We start from the raw sequence: 15,643 nt of genomic DNA, 5'->3' as shown, positions 1-15,643 counted from the left end.
GTGTTTTTTAAATAGATATTTTGGCATACAGGAAGGCTAAGAATACTATATTGAATTCTCTTATAGTACCAGTAATTTTTCTGTTGATTGTCTAATTAGATGATCATACCGTCTATAAATAATCACACTAGTCTCTTTGCTGCCTGTACCTTTTTAAGGTATCTGTTCTTACCCTGGTCTTATTTCATTGGCCAGGAAGTTGAGTAAACATTGAAAAGTAGCAATAGTACTAGGCATCTTTGTCTTCTTCAAGACGTTCTTTAGTGAGAAGACTGTTAGCGTTTGGCTGATATATATGCTGTGCGTTGGAGGTTTCTGGAAGATAACATTTCAAGTTAAGCAGGCTTTCTTTCACTATTTGCATGGTATAAAATAAGTTGTGCTAACTTATTAACATTAAAAAAATTTTACAAATTTTAACCCTCTAGTCCTATGTCACAAGCTAGCGTATTTTATTTGTTTATACGCGTCTGTCTCTTTGTAAATATCTGGAAGAACTTTAATGACTGAGTGAGCTAACTCTAGAGAACATCAAAAGATTGCTTAGAACTATTAGATATAGCCATTAGAAGCGAAAGGGAAATTCTATCAAAGTCTGTTCTTACTCATTTTTTTTTTTTGAGACAGCATTTCGCTCTTGTCACCCAGGCAGGCTGGAGTGCAATGGCACGATCTCGGCTCACTGCAACCTCCACCTCCCGGGTTCAAGCAATTCTCCTGCCTCAGCCTCCCGAGTGGCTAGCATTGCAGGCATTTTTATATTTTTAGTAGATATGGGGGCCAGGCTAAGCTCGAACTCCTGAACTTAGGAGATCTGCCTGCCTCGACCTCCCAAAGTGCTGGGATTACAAGTATGAGCCACCACGCCCGGCCTGTTCTTATACTTTTTTAAAAAAAATTTTGAGACTGGAGAGCTCTGGAATCGTATACATTTTTAAAAACATCTTTATTGGGGTCTAACAGACATCCAATAAACTGCACACATTTTAAGTGTATAATCTGCTAAGTTGTGACATGTATACCTGGGAAGCCATCACCACAACCAAGATGGTGAACACATTATCACCCTCGAAAGTTTTCTCAAAATCCTGCCTCTTGAGAATCTCTCTTTTGTTGCCTCTGCTTTGGGCGCGCAGGATGCTCACTGACGTGCTTTCTCTCTATATCCACTAATTTGCATTTTCTTGAATTTTATATAAAAGGAACCATACAACATCTATTTTTTTTTGGTCTGGTTTCCTTCACGTAGCATAATTGTTTTGTATGAGCCACCACGCCCGGCCATATTGATATGTAACAATACGTAACTGTTTATCCATTCACTTATTGATGGATTTAGACCTTTTTGATGATTGCTAAAAAGATTAGATATATTAAAACTTTTTTTTTTTGAACATAAAAATCTTTTTTTCTTCTTTTTTTGAGATGGAGTTTCACTCTTGTTGCCCAGGCTGGAGTGCAGCGGTGCAATCTTGGCTCACCACAACCTCTGCCTCCCGGATTCAAGTGATTCTCCTGCCTTGGCCTCCTGAGTAGCTGGGATTATAGGCGCTCGCTACCTCACCCTGCTAATTTTGTATTTTTAGTAGAGATGAGGTTTCTCCATGTTGGTCAGGCTGGTCTCGAACTCCTGACCTCAGGTGATCTGCCTGCCTTGGCCTCCGAAAGTGCTGGGATTACAGGCGTGAGCCACCACGCCAGGCCGAACATGAAAGTCTTTTATCAGACTAAATTAGAAGAGAATATTATTAAAACTGTATTCATGTTTACTGAACTATAATTTTGACATTTTAAATCATTTAAAGATTTGATAACTAAGTGTACAGAAATACATGCTATTCCTGGAAAAGTTTACTAAAAATCTCTCACCTCTCTGTGCAAAAAAATTCTAAATTAATGGGAATGGCTTTCACTCCCTTGCTAAATGTTGGAGTGTGTAGTGGTGGGCGTGATCATTCATACTATATACGCTGCTGTCTGTGGAGAAAGGCAAGAACCCGAGGGGAACCGAAAGTGTTAATAAAACATGAAGATTAAAAAGCAGCAAATGTTAGTAATTATTGAAGTTGACTAACACACAGGGCTTGTTATACTATCCTCTCTTCATATTTGTGTGGTTGAAAGTTTCCTTAATGAAGTTTTTAAAATGTTGAATTCTGTTAGATTAAAAAAAATCTATTTAGATGAACATATCAGTTTCCTCCTCTGAATAGTGAATGAAGTGAGTTAAGGCATTTCTTAATGTTGAGTCCCCCTTACCTTACTAAGCAAACTCTTCTCAGGACTAAAAGATAATTACTCTTTTATTATACCACTGAAATAAATGCTACCTATTAATGAGATTGTAAAAATATGCCATGAATGTATATGTTCATTCCACTGGTCTTTTCGGACATCGGAATAGGATCTAATTAGCCAAACTTGCTTCCTACATCTTCTCCTTTGCCTTCATCGTATCCGTAGGAGAACTCTGTGCACAAATCATTTCCCTCTGTCCTTTCTAAATAGCATGGGACCAGCGCTTTTTGACAGTGCTCTTCTCTCCTTTTATAGTGTGTCTTTAGAGAGAACGCTGGGCATCATTTTCCTGTCCCTTGGGACGACCCTGTAAGTCATACGCGTCATCCTCCAGGTACTGGCTGCCTTCACCTGACAGTTTGGGGCTCAGAAGTTAGATGAATGTGAAATCGTCGTTAGCAACCTCATACGCTAACACGCATGGGATTTCACGGTGCCTCACGCCTGTAATCCCAGCACTTTAGGAGGCTGAGGTGGGCGGATCGCTTGAGCCCAGAAGTTTGAGACCAGCCTGGGCAACATGGAGAAACCCAATCTCTACAAAACAAACAAACAAACAAACAAATACATATATAAATTAGCTGGGTGTGGTGCACGTGCCTGTAGACCCAGCTACTCAACTGAGGAGCTGAGGTGAGAGGATTGTTTGACCCCAGGAGGTTGAGAGGTTGAGGCAGCTGTGAGCTGTGACTGTGCCACTGCGCTCCAGCCTGGGTGACCGAGTGAGACCTTGTCTCAAAAAAGGCCCCAGAAAAAACACAAACAAAAAAAGCAGCCTGAGGAAATGGGAATAATGCAGATTGATAGCTCATTAAATATTTCAGATCTCAACCAAGAGATAATCCTTCTCAACTAAGGCTTTTTCCAAATTCCTAGGAACTGGACATTTAAGAGGACTTTCAAAATTCAACTAAAAACCAAGGCAAACTCTTAATTTTGATCACAGTCTCTTAATATTTTGGAATTGAAAGCAGTAACTAGTTTTGAAAAATTTTTAACCTAACTGTAATTATCCCACAGAAGCTATTTATTATTATTACTTTTTTTGAGATAGAATCTTGCTGTCACCCAGGCTGGAGTGCAGTGGTGGGATCTCGGCTCACTGTAACCTCTGCCTCTTGGGTTCAAGTGATTCTCCTGCCTCAGCCTCCCAGAGAAGCTGGGATTACAGGTGCCCATCACGACGCCTGGCTAATTTTTCTATTTTTAGTAGAGATGGGGTTTCACCATGTTGGCCAGGCTGGTGTCAAATTCCTGACCTCAAGGGATCCTCCTGTCTCAGCCTCCCCAAAATGCTGGGATCAGAGGTGTGGGCAACCGTGCCCTGCCCAGAGAAGTTATTTCTTATTTTCTGGTAAACACACTTAGTTGCCAGATTCCATTAATAGTTATTTATTTTCACTATAGTTCCCAAATCCTGAAAATAGCTATTAATGAATTACACATTGGGAATACAATGAAACACTAAGTATTGTGTTTAAAAAAAAATCTACTATCTCTTAAGGCCTAAGACTCAAACTCCTGTTCTAGAAAGATACAGAATCATAGATGAGATCTTGATGAAGGAGAACCAAGAACCCAAAAAACATAAATTCAAAGTCTTCTTCAAAGGCCCTAAGAAGCAGGATCCTACTATCAGGGGATAGTTTAGGGCCTTGATAGAGTTAGACAATAATATAAGAAAATTTGAGAGGACAGATTCTCCTGGAGATGACCTAAATCCCAAATCCATTTTCTTTTTTAACAGGATCTCACTCTGTTCCCCAGCCTGCAGTACAATGGTGTGAACACGGCTCACTGCAGCTTCAACCTCCTGGCTCAAGCAATCCTCCTGCCCAAGTCTCTCAAGTAGCAAGAACTACAGATGTGTGCCACCATATCCAGCTAATTAAATTTTTTTTTTTGTAGAGTCAAGATGTTACTATGTTTCTAATTCCTGGGCTCAAGCAACGCTCCTGCTTCAGCCTCCCAAAGTACTGAGATTACAGGTGTGAGCCACTGAGCCGGCCTGCTTTGACTTTAACAAACCTTGGCTTTGGAAGTATTTTCTCTTTGGGCAGTGTGGCTGGGTAGATCATGGCTCCCACAGGGCCTCAGTTAGTTACATCTTTGTCAGAACACAGTACTACTAGATTACTCCTTATTACTAGCTGTTTCCTGCTTTAGACACTAACCTTGAACACCTTACCTCGTTTTAACTTCTAACTTTGTTGTCCTGCATAGAATCTTGTCCTGCTGGGCTGGGCGTGGTCGCTCACACCTGTAATCCCAGCACTCTGGGCGGCCGAGTTGGGTGGATTACCTGAGGTCAGGAGTTCAACACCAGCCTGTCCAACATGGTGAAACCCCATCTCTACTAAAAATACAAAAATTAGCCTGGCATGGTGGCAAACATCTGTAATCCCAGCTAGTCAGGAGGCTGAGGCAGGACAATTGCTCCAACCTCAAAACAAAACAAAACAATCTTGCCCTGTTGGGAACCTTGCCTCAGGCTTCATCATTACCCTACCCAAACTCTGGTTCATTTTTTTTTTTTGAGACGGAGTCTCACTCTGTCACCCAGGCTGGAGTGCAGTGGCACAATCTCAGCTCACTGCAACCTCTGCCTCCCAGGTTCAAGTGATTCTTCTGTCTCAGCCTCTGAAGTAGCTGGGACTACAGGTGCGTGCTACCACACCTAGCTAATTTTTGAATTTTTAGTAGAGATGGGGTTTCACCATATTGGCTAGGCTGGTCTCAATTTCCTGACCTTGTGATCTGCCTGCCTCGGACTCCCAAAGTGCTGGGATTCCAGGTGTGAGCCACCGCACCCGGCCTCATATATATGTATTTTTCACTCCTGGCTTCTGTGTCTTGCTGATCCATTCCACCCATCAGCTTCTATCCAGAGAGCTACTGTGAATGTTACGGAGAAGCTAGAGACTACAGCCTGAAATGTCCGACTGCAAATTCAGGATGGGATTGGGACTCTGGGCAAGCTGGGGCAATGATCCCGCTTTGATCACTGATTCTGTTCCAAGCAAAGGCAATGACAGTTAAGAAAAGTCTAAAAACATGTAGTTAAGCTTAAAACCAAGATGAATATACCTCCAAACAGAAATGCAATGGCGATATACATCAATGGGCTGAGTGGAAGCAGCGGGCGTGCTTGGCCCTAGGTCCAAGTAATAGGCAGAGGCAATGCCAGGCCCAGAAAGGGACTAAAACTGCTCCAGGTTAAATGTGGGGCTGGAGCTGCAGTCACTGCTTTAAAAGTTGAGAAGAATCTTCTCTTCCTTCTAAAGGAAGCTTACAAAACCACCGACTGTGGCTGACCTCTGATGAGCCTAGATGTGGGATATGGGAGCATATAGACATTTCTATGGTCCAGAATGAGCTGGCACTGCTGGTTCTGAAATCAATTTTGCCATATTCACAACGTCACTTGGGCAGAAATTCTGAATGTGCATCATAGCATCTGGCTCTTAGTAGGATGCCCGGATGTCCAGTGAAGGAAATCTTACTGTTTCTAGATGGAGAGAAGTAAAAACTAGGAGGACAGAAAAAAGATCAACAACAAAAAATAATGAAACAATTGCTTTAAAATGAACTTCCAGCTGGGCATGGTGGTTTATGCCTATAATCCCAGTACTTTGGGAGGCAGAGGTAGGAGGATGGCTTGAGGCCAGGAGTTCAAGATCAGCCTGAGCATCACAGTAAGCCCCCATCTCTACAAAAAAAATTTAAAAAATTAGGCCAGGCACGATGGCTCACGCCTGTAATCCCAGCACTTTTGGAGGCTAAAGTGGGTGGATCACTTGAGGTCAGGAGTTCAAGACCAGCCTGGCCAACATGGTGAAACCCTATCTCTACTAAAAATAAAAAAATTAGCCGGGTGTGGTGGTGTGCCTGTAATCCCAGCTATCTAGGAGGCTGAGGCAGGAGAAACGCTTGAACCCTGGAAGAGGGGGTTGCCGTGAGCCACCGTGCGCCACTACACTCCAGCCTGGGTGACAGAGCAAGACTCTGTGTCAAAAAAAAAAAAAGAAAAAAAATTAAAAAATTAACTGGATGTGATGACACATATCTATCTGTCATGCTAGCTACTCAGGAGGCAGAGGCTGGAGGAATGCTTGAGCCCAGGAGGTCAAGGCTGCAGTGAGCTATAATCATTCCATTGCACTCCAGCCTGGGCAACCAAGCGAGACACTCTCAAAACCAACAAACAAAAAACAAACTTGCAAACAAAAATTCCAAAACATATGAAGAAAGACAGTCATTAAAATCACCCACTGGAAATCGAATTTAATATTATAGAAGAAAATGAAAAATAAAGGTTAAGATGCTCAAATAATGATGAAGAAATCATTTACATTTAAAATGTCAAAAAAAGGAAACTAAAATGAATAGAAATGAAATAAGAACAGGTAGACACGAAAAAGAAGTAGAACGTTTCAAGGATATTAGAAAACAGTACTGAAGGATTAATTTAGAATCTTGTTCAGAAAGACTAAGAGATGAAAAGATGAGGCCACATCATCTGGGGAGCAGTTCCAGAATGGCTGTGTAAGGGACATGGACCCTCTCTCCAGCAAAATATAAAAACAATCATTTAAAGTTTCGGGACATTTTCTTTTCCTTCCTTCCTTCCTTCCTTCCTCCTTCTCTCCCTCCCTCCCTTCCTTTCTTTCTTTCTTTCTTTTTTTTTCTGAGACAGAGACTCGCTCTGTCGCCCAGGCTGCAGTGCAGTGGTGTGATTTTGGCTCAATGCAACCTCTGCCTCTCAGGCTCAAGTGATCCTCCTGCCTCAGCTCCCCAAGTAGCTGGGACTACAGGCATGCACCACCATGCCAGGCTAATTTATATATTTTTTGTGAAGACAGGGTCTCAGTATGTTGCCCAGGCTGGTCTCGAACTCCTGAGTTCAAGCAGTCTTCCTTCCTTGGCCTTCCAAAGTGCTAGGATAACAGGTGTGACCCACCAGGCCAGGCCTAATGTTTTTTAAAGAAGAAACTCTATATATGTATTTCTGCTGTTATTTCTTTTCTTAGCTTCTTTAAAGGACATAGGATTATATAAAGCAGTAATTATAACAACATATTATTGAATTTGTAACATATATATACACTTACTGGTCACAAAACAGTAGGGAGAGAAAGGAGCTATATATAAGAGCAAAGTTTCTATATCTTACTAGAATAAAGGTAGCATACATCTAAAGTTGATTCTGATACATTAAGAAATGTATTATAAGCATTATAGAGGCCATTAAGAAATTACCTCAGGGCCAGGCACATTGGTTCAAGTCTGAAATCCCAGCACTGTGGGAGGTCAAAGGAGGATCACTTGAGACCAGGAGTTCAAGACCAGCCTGGACAACATAGTGAAACCCCATCTCTACAAAAAATTTTAAAGATTACCTGGGCATGATGGTGCATAAATGTAGTCCTAGCTACTTGGGAGGCTGAGGCAGGAGGACTGCTTGAGCCCAGGAGTTTGAGGCTGCAGTGAGCTATGATTGTACCACCACACTCCAGCCTGTGTGACAAGTGACACCCTATCTCAAAAAATAGAAATTAAAATTTAAAAAATATGTAGTGAAAAAATTACTAAAGAAGTAAAATAGTGGGTGGGCGCGGTGGCTCATGCCTGTAATCCCAGCACTTTGGGAGGCCGAGGCGGGTGGATCACGAGGTCAAGAGATCGAGACCATCCTGGTCAACATGGTGAAACCCCGTCTCTACTAAAAATACAAAAAATTAGCTGGGCGTGGTGGCAACGTGCCTGTAGTCCCAGCTACTCGGGAGGCTGAGGCAGGAGAATTGCCTGAACCCAGGAGGCGGAGGTTGCGCTGAGCCGAGATCGTGCCACTGCACTCCAGCCTGGGTAACAAGAACAAAACTCTGTCTCAAAAGAAAAATAAATAAATAAAAAGAAGTAAAATAGTACACTTGAAAATATCAACATAAGACAAATGAAGTTAGTAAGGGGGGAAAAAAGGAACAGAGTAGTCATGAAATATATAGAAAGCAAAAAGAAAACCACAAAGGTAAATCTAACCATATCAATGATGACGTGAAAAGTGAGTGGATTAAACAGTCCAACCGAAAGACAGAGATTGCCAGAATGAACACAAACATAATCCAACTATATATTGTCTACAAGAGACACACTTTAGATTCAAAAATGCAAATAGAAAGTAAAAGGATGGAAAAATATGTATCTGGCAACAGCAATCATAAGAGAGCTGGAGTGGCTATAATGCCAGTAAAATACTATTAAACACGAAAATTACTAGAGATTAACAGGGACATTTTATAATGATAAAAGAGCTAATGTCTCAGGAAGATATAACAATTATAAATATATATACACCCAATAAAAGAACCACAAAATACATGAAGCAAAAACTGACAGAATTGAAGGGAAAAACTGACAATTCAACAATAGCAGTAATAAAGTTCAATACCTTGCTTTCACTAATGGACAGAACAACTAGGTAGATCAGCAAGGATATGAACAGAGGACATCGGGACACTATGAACTAACTACACCTAACAGGTATCTATAGAGCACTCCACCTGCATCAGTGGAACACACATTCCTCTCAAATACACATGAAAAGTCTCCGGAATAGACCATCTAATAGGCCATAAAACAGCCTCAATAGATTTAAAATCATTATTATAATACAAAGTATGTTTTCCAAACACAATGGAATAGAAAATAGAAAAATACAATAGAGAAAACTCATGAAACCAAAGCTAGATGTTTGAAAAGATCAACAAAATTGAAGCACCTTAGCTAGTTGACCAAGAAAAACGTAAGACTCACATTACCAAAATCAGGAATGAAAGATGGGAAATTACTACTAATCTTACAGAAATAAAAAGAATGATAAGGGAACAATATGAACAACTGTATGCCAACTAATTAGAAAACTTAGATGAAATGGAAAAAAATCCTGGAAAATCATAAAGTAAAAAACTTAACTAAAGAAGAAAAAAATCTAAATATAACTTTAACAAGTAAAGAGATTGAGTTAGTAATTTTAAAAAATCCTACCAAGAAAAGCCCAGATCTGTTCAGGCTGGTGTATTAAAAAAAAAAAAGAAAGAAAGAAAGAAAGAAAAGAAAAAGAAAAAAAAAAAAGCTCAGCTCAGATCAAGTTGGCTTCACTGGTGAATTCTCCAAACATTTAGCAAAGAATGACTACCAACTCTTCAAAAATTGTTCCAAAAAATAGAAGAGGAGTGCTCTCTAAGACCAGTATTATTCTGATACAAAACCAAATAAAGACAAAGTAATCATCTTTATGAAAACAGTTGCAAAAATCTTAAAATACTAGCAAACTGAATCTAGCAACCTGTAAAAAGGGATTATATGCCATGACCAAGTAGAATTTAATGTAAGAATGCAAGGTTAGTTTAACATAAAAAATAAATGTAATAGCCATATCAATAAAATAATAGACATAAATCACAATAGACTGAGAAAACTTATTTGGCCAGGCACAGTGGCTCACACCCTGTATTCCCAGTATTTTGGGAGACTGAGGTGGGTGGATCACCTGCGGTCAGGAGTTTAAGACCAGCCTGGCCAACATAATGAAATCCTATCTCTACTAAAAAATACAAAAATTAGCCAGGCGTGGTGGCATGTGCCTGTAATCTCAGCTACTCAGGAGGCTGAAGCAGGAGACTCACTTGAGCCCGGAAGGCAGAGGTTGCAGTGAGCTGAGACTGCACCACTGCACTCCAGCCTGGGTAACAGAGTGAGACTCCATCTTGAAAAAAAATTATTTGACAAAATCTAATGCATTTCATGATACATAATATTCAACAAAATAGGCATATAAGGAAGTTTCCTAAAACTGACCAAGGGCACTTACAACACACCTATATCTAAGATCATATTAAACACTGAAAGACTGACGGCTTTCTCTTTAAGATCAGAAATAAGAAAAAAAAATCTACTTTTAACCTTTCTGTTCATACTATATTGGAAGCTCTGGCCTGGGCAATTAGGCAAGAAAAATAAATAAAAGGCATTCAAATTGAAAAGAAAGTAAAACTATCTCTAATTGCAAATGACATGATCTTGCTTATTAAAAAATCCTAAGAACTCCACGGAAAACAAACAAACAAAAAACCTATTAGAACTAATAAATGAGTTCGGCAAAGTTGCAGGATACAATATTAGCAAACAAAAATCAATTGCATTTCTGTACACTAGCAGTGAACATTCTGGAAATGATATTAAGAAAATAATTCCAATAACAGTATCAAAATAATAAAATAATTAGGAATAAATTAAATAAAAGAATTATAAGAGGGCTGGGCACAGTGGCTCATGCCTATAATCCCAGCACTTTGGGAGGCCAAGGCGGGTGGATCCTGAGGTCAAGAGATCGAGACCATCCTGGTTAACATGATGAAACCCCGTCTCTACTAAAAAATACAAAAAATTAGCTGGGCATGGTGGCATGTGCCTGTAATCCCAGCTACTCAGGAGGCTGAGGCAGGAGAATTGCCTGAACCCAGGAGGCGGAGGTTGCAGTGAGCCGAGATCGCGCCATTGCACTCCAGCCTGGGTAACAAGAGCGAAACTCCGTCTCAAAACAAAAAAACAAACAAAAAACATTATAAGATTTATACCCTGGAAACCACAAAACGATTATTGAAAGTAAAGAGTATCTAAATAGGGCTGGGCAGATGACTCATGTCTATAATCCTAGTACTTTGGGAGGCCAAGGTGGGTGGATCACTTGAGCCCAGGAGTTTAAGCTCAGCCTAGGCAACAGGGTGAAACCCCTTCTCTACTAAAAATAATGGAAAATTAGGCATGCATGGTGGCATGTGCCTGTAGTCCCAGATACTCAGGAAGCTGAAGTGGGAGGATCACATAGCCCAGGAAGCTGAGGCTGCAATGAGCCAAGATCACATCACTGTGCTCTGGCCTGGGCAATGGGAGTAAGACTGTCTCCCAAACAAACAAATAAACAAAAACAAAAAACCCTCAATAAATGGAAAGACATCCATATTTATAAAATACCAGATATAATACTGTCAGGATGGCAACATTCCTCAAGTTAATGTACAGATATTATGCAATCCCTATCAAAATCCCAGGTGCCCGTTTTGTTTTGTTTTTAGAGACAGGGTCTCACTATGTTGCCCAGGCTGGACAAAATAGTCCTCCTTTCTCAGTCTCCTGAGTAGGTCAGGAGAGCTACTTGGAAAAAAAGGCCAAGCCAATTCAACGTGGGAAGAAACAGTCTTTTCAACAAATGGTGCTGACAGTAGTGAATATCTACATGCAAAATAATAAAGACCCTTACCTCACACCATACACATAGATTAACTCAAGTGGATCTAAATCTAAGAGCTAAAACTATAAAATGCTCAGAAGAAAACATGACAGAAAATCTTCATGACCTTGAATTAAGGAATGATTTCTTACACATGACACCAAAAGCATAAGTAATAAAATAGAAGCTTGATAAGTGAGACTTAATAAAAATTAAAAAAATTTTTTTTTTTTTGAGATGGAGTTTCGCTCGTTACCCAGGCTGGAGTGCAATGGCGCGATCTCGGCTCACCGCAACCTCCACCTCCTGGGTTCAGGCAATTCTCCTGCCTCAGCCTCCTGAGTAGCTGGGATTACAGGCACGTGCCACCATGCCCAGCTAATTTTTTGTATTTTTTAGTGGAGACGGGGTTTCACCATGTTGACCAGAATGGTCTCGATCTCTTGACCTCGTGATCCACCCGCCTCGGCCTCCCAAAGTGCTGGGATTACAGGCGTGAGCCACCGCGCCCGGCCCAAAAATTAAAATTTTTTATGGCCAAGTGCAGTGGCTCATGCCTGTAATCCCAGCACTTTGGGAGGCCGAGGCGGGTGGATCACTTAAGGCTAGGAGTTCAAGACCAGCTAACATGGTAAAACCTCATCTCTACTAAAAATACAAAAATTAGCCAGGCTTTGATGGCATGCACCTATAATCCCAGCTACTTGGGAGGCTGAGGCATGAGAATCATTTGAACCCAGGAGGCAAAGGTTGCAGTGAGCCAAAACTGCACCACGGCATTCCAGCCTGGGCAACGGAGCAAGACTCTGTCTTAAAAAAAATTCAGTTATACTTCAAATGACACCATTAAGAAAGTGAAAAGACAGTCCACAGAGTGGGAGAAAACATTAGGAAGTCACATAGCAGGTAAAGGACTTGTATCAGGATATATAAAGAACTTTTAAAACTTAAGAAAAAGGAGAGAAAACCTAATTTAAAAATGGAGAAACGGTATGACTAGGTATTTCCAATGGCCAATATACGCATGAAAAGATGATTAACATTATTAGTCAATAGGGAAATAAAGTCTATACCACAGTGAAATACTACTTTATTTCTACTAGGATGGGTAAAATAAAAGTAGACAATTAGTGTTAGGATGTGAAGAAATTAGAATCCTCACATCCTACACGTGGGAATGGAAAATGGTTTAGCCATGTTGGAAAACAGTTTGACAGGTCCTCAAAATGTGAAACATGAAGTTTCCAAATGACCCAGCAATTCTCCTATATATGCCCAACACACACAAAAACTTGTAAACAAATGCTGTTTGTTTGTTGTTGTAAACATTACACATAATGGTCAAAAAGTGGAAAAACACAAATACCTATAAACTGATCAATGAACAAACAAAATATGTTATGTCCATACAAGGCAATATTTATTCAGCTATGAAAAGGAGTGAAATACTGGATCCTGCTACAACATGGATTAGCCTGGCAGAGGATGAAGGGTACAGAGACTGGAGTTTCCCTCTGGACTGAAAAAGACTGAATGGGAGAGGCTGGATGGAACAGCCAGGTCTAGGAAAAAGGGAAGCAACCCAGCTGCATGAATGGGTGCGTTTTTCCATGGGAGACGTGGAAGGTGGCCAAGCTTGAATCTTCTTGAAGGATCCTGTGCAAAACTATTGGACTGGGGATTGGATTTTATGTTGCTGTCATGAACGGCCTCTCCCTTCATACATTTTCCTTCTTTTGGCCATCCTTGTCCAGTTTAAATATTCTTATTTTTCTGCCTTTTAAAATGAAGCTGAGGGCCGGGCGCGGTGGCGCAGCCTGTAGTCCCAGCTACTCAGGACGCTGAGGCAGGAGAATTGCCTGAACCCAGGAGGCGGAGGTTGCGGTGAGCGGAGATCGCGCCATTGCACTCCAGCCTGGGTAATAAGAGCGAAACTCCGTCTCAAAAAATAAATAAATAAATAAATAAAATGAAGCTGAAAAACTTCCGTCCTTTTATTTATTTTTTGAGACAGAGTCTTACTCCGTCACCCAACCTGGAGTACAGTGGCCCGATCTCGGCTTATTGCCACCTCCACCTCCCGGGTTCAAGAGATTCTCATGCCTCAGTCTCCCGAGTAGCTGGGATCATAGGCACACGCCACCATGCCTGGCAAATTTTTTTGTATTTTTAGTACAGATGGGGTTTCACCACATTACGTTGGCCAGGCTGGTCTCGAATTCTTGACCTCAAGTGATCCGCCAATATCAGCCTCCCAAAGTGCTGGCATTCATAGTACAGACATGAGCCACTGTGACCGGCAATTTCCATCTTTTTAATGCCCTGGAACATCAGAATTGCCTGTTCTTTAAAGATATTGTAGAACTAATTAAATCCTCTGGGGCCTGATGCCTTTCTTTACTCTTTGGAGACAGAGTCTCGCTATGTCGCCCAGGCTGGAGTGCAATGGCGCGATCTTGGTTTACTGCAACTTGCACCTCCCGGGTTCAAGCGATTCTTGTGCCTCAGCCTCCCAAGCAATTGGGATTACAGGTGCATACCACCATAATCAGCTAAATTTTGTATTTTTATAGAGACAGGGTTTTATGATGTTGGCCGGGCTGATCTCGAAATACTGACCTCAAGTGATCCACCGGCCTCAGCCTCCCAAAGTGCTGGGAGTACAGGCGTGAACCCACGGTGCCCAGCCAGTTTAGGATTTTTACTCCCGTATGACTCAATATTTTAAACCTACATTTTCTCAGAAAAGTATCTATCTTACCTAAGATTTTCAAATACACTGGCATTAAACTTGTATATGGTATTTCGTTTTTGTGTAAAAAAGTCTTGATCTGGTTTTGCACCGTAACTCATTTCTGATGGTTTGTGCTTTTCTATCCTCTTATCTGAATCAGATTTGCCAAAGGTGAGTCTGTAGTTCTGTTTTCCAAAGAACTGGCTTTGGGTTTTATGGATCAATTTTGCTTTTTGTTAACTGTAAGTTTCATTAATTTCTGCTTTTATTTTCATTAATCTTCATCTACTTTTTAAAAAATGACTTAGTTTTCTCCTGTCCTCTCCCACTAAAGCTTTAGTTCATTTATTTCCAGTCACTGCTGGTTTTTACTAAGTGGGTTTAAAGGTATACATTTTTATCCAATTACTGCTTTGATCATATCCACTGAGTTTTGCTCTGTAGCACTATTTTCATTTTCAAATAGCTCAGATCTAGTAGTTCACCTCCAGATACCTCAGATCTAATTGCAGCTCAGATTTCTTTTTTATCCACAGCCTTTTAGAATTTTATTTTTAATTTCTTGACTAGCCTAACTAGTTTGCATGTTTCTTTACATTTTGATCAGAAAATGCGGCCTGTATGATTTTAACGTTTTGAAATATATTATTACTTGGTAGATTGACTTGATAGTTCTGCCTTTTCCAAAATATCATACAAATTAAACCATATGGTATGCATTGTTTGGACTCTGGCTTCTTTCACTTAGCGCAGTGTTTCTGAGACTCGCCTAGTCGTGTGTATCTGTGGTTCATTCTTCCATATTGCTGAGTAGTACTCAATTGTATAATTATAACTGTTTATCCAGGCACCTACTGATGGACATTTGTGTTATTTCCTGTTTTGGGTGCTTATGAATAAAGCTTCTGTAAACATTTGTGCAGAGATTTTTGTGTGGGTGTAGTTTTCATTTCTCATGGGTAAATACTCACTGGGTCACATAGTAGGTACATGTTTATTCACTTTCTAAGAAAACGCCAACTTGTCTTTCAAAGAAGCTGCATCTTTTTTCTATTCCCACCAGCAAGGAACGAGAGTTTCAATTGTTCCACATATTTGTCAGTAGTTGACACTGTCAGATTTTTTTTTCCTGGCCATTCTAATAGGTGTAAGTGGTAGCTCACAGTGAGTTTATTTACATTTCCCTCTTGACCGATAATGTTGAGCATCTCTTCATATATTATCTGCTATGTGTACCTCTTCTTTAGTGAAGGATCTTGGTAATTTTTTTTTTTTGGCCCATAGCCTGAAGCAAGAGCCCCTCAAATACTAGCTCTGTGCTC

At 40.5% G+C, this 15,643-nt stretch overlaps 1 protein-coding gene across 4 annotated transcripts in view; it reads right to left on the bottom strand.

Annotated features, from left to right (window-relative positions):
- Nucleotides 1–15,643, bottom strand: part of RGS20 (regulator of G protein signaling 20) — a 96,373-nt gene that overhangs the window by 20,832 nt on the left and 59,898 nt on the right. The window contains exon 1 of one of the 4 annotated variants that reach the window (XM_064384184.1): nucleotides 173–613. The exons of the other annotated variants lie outside the window; for them this stretch is intronic. The gene's annotated coding sequence lies outside the window, so the exon portion shown is untranslated. Of the gene's footprint in view, nucleotides 1–172; nucleotides 614–15,643 lie in introns of those variants that run through there. 4 annotated transcript variants of the gene reach the window in all.

This window comes from Aotus nancymaae, unplaced genomic scaffold (genome assembly GCF_030222135.1).
Source record: "Aotus nancymaae isolate 86718 unplaced genomic scaffold, 86718_ANA_hifiasm-v0.15.2.pri h1tg000036l, whole genome shotgun sequence".
Taxonomy (NCBI): domain Eukaryota; kingdom Metazoa; phylum Chordata; class Mammalia; order Primates; family Aotidae; genus Aotus; species Aotus nancymaae.
Note: the sequence above shows the minus strand (reverse complement) of the source record. Positions and strands in the feature narration are given on the sequence as shown.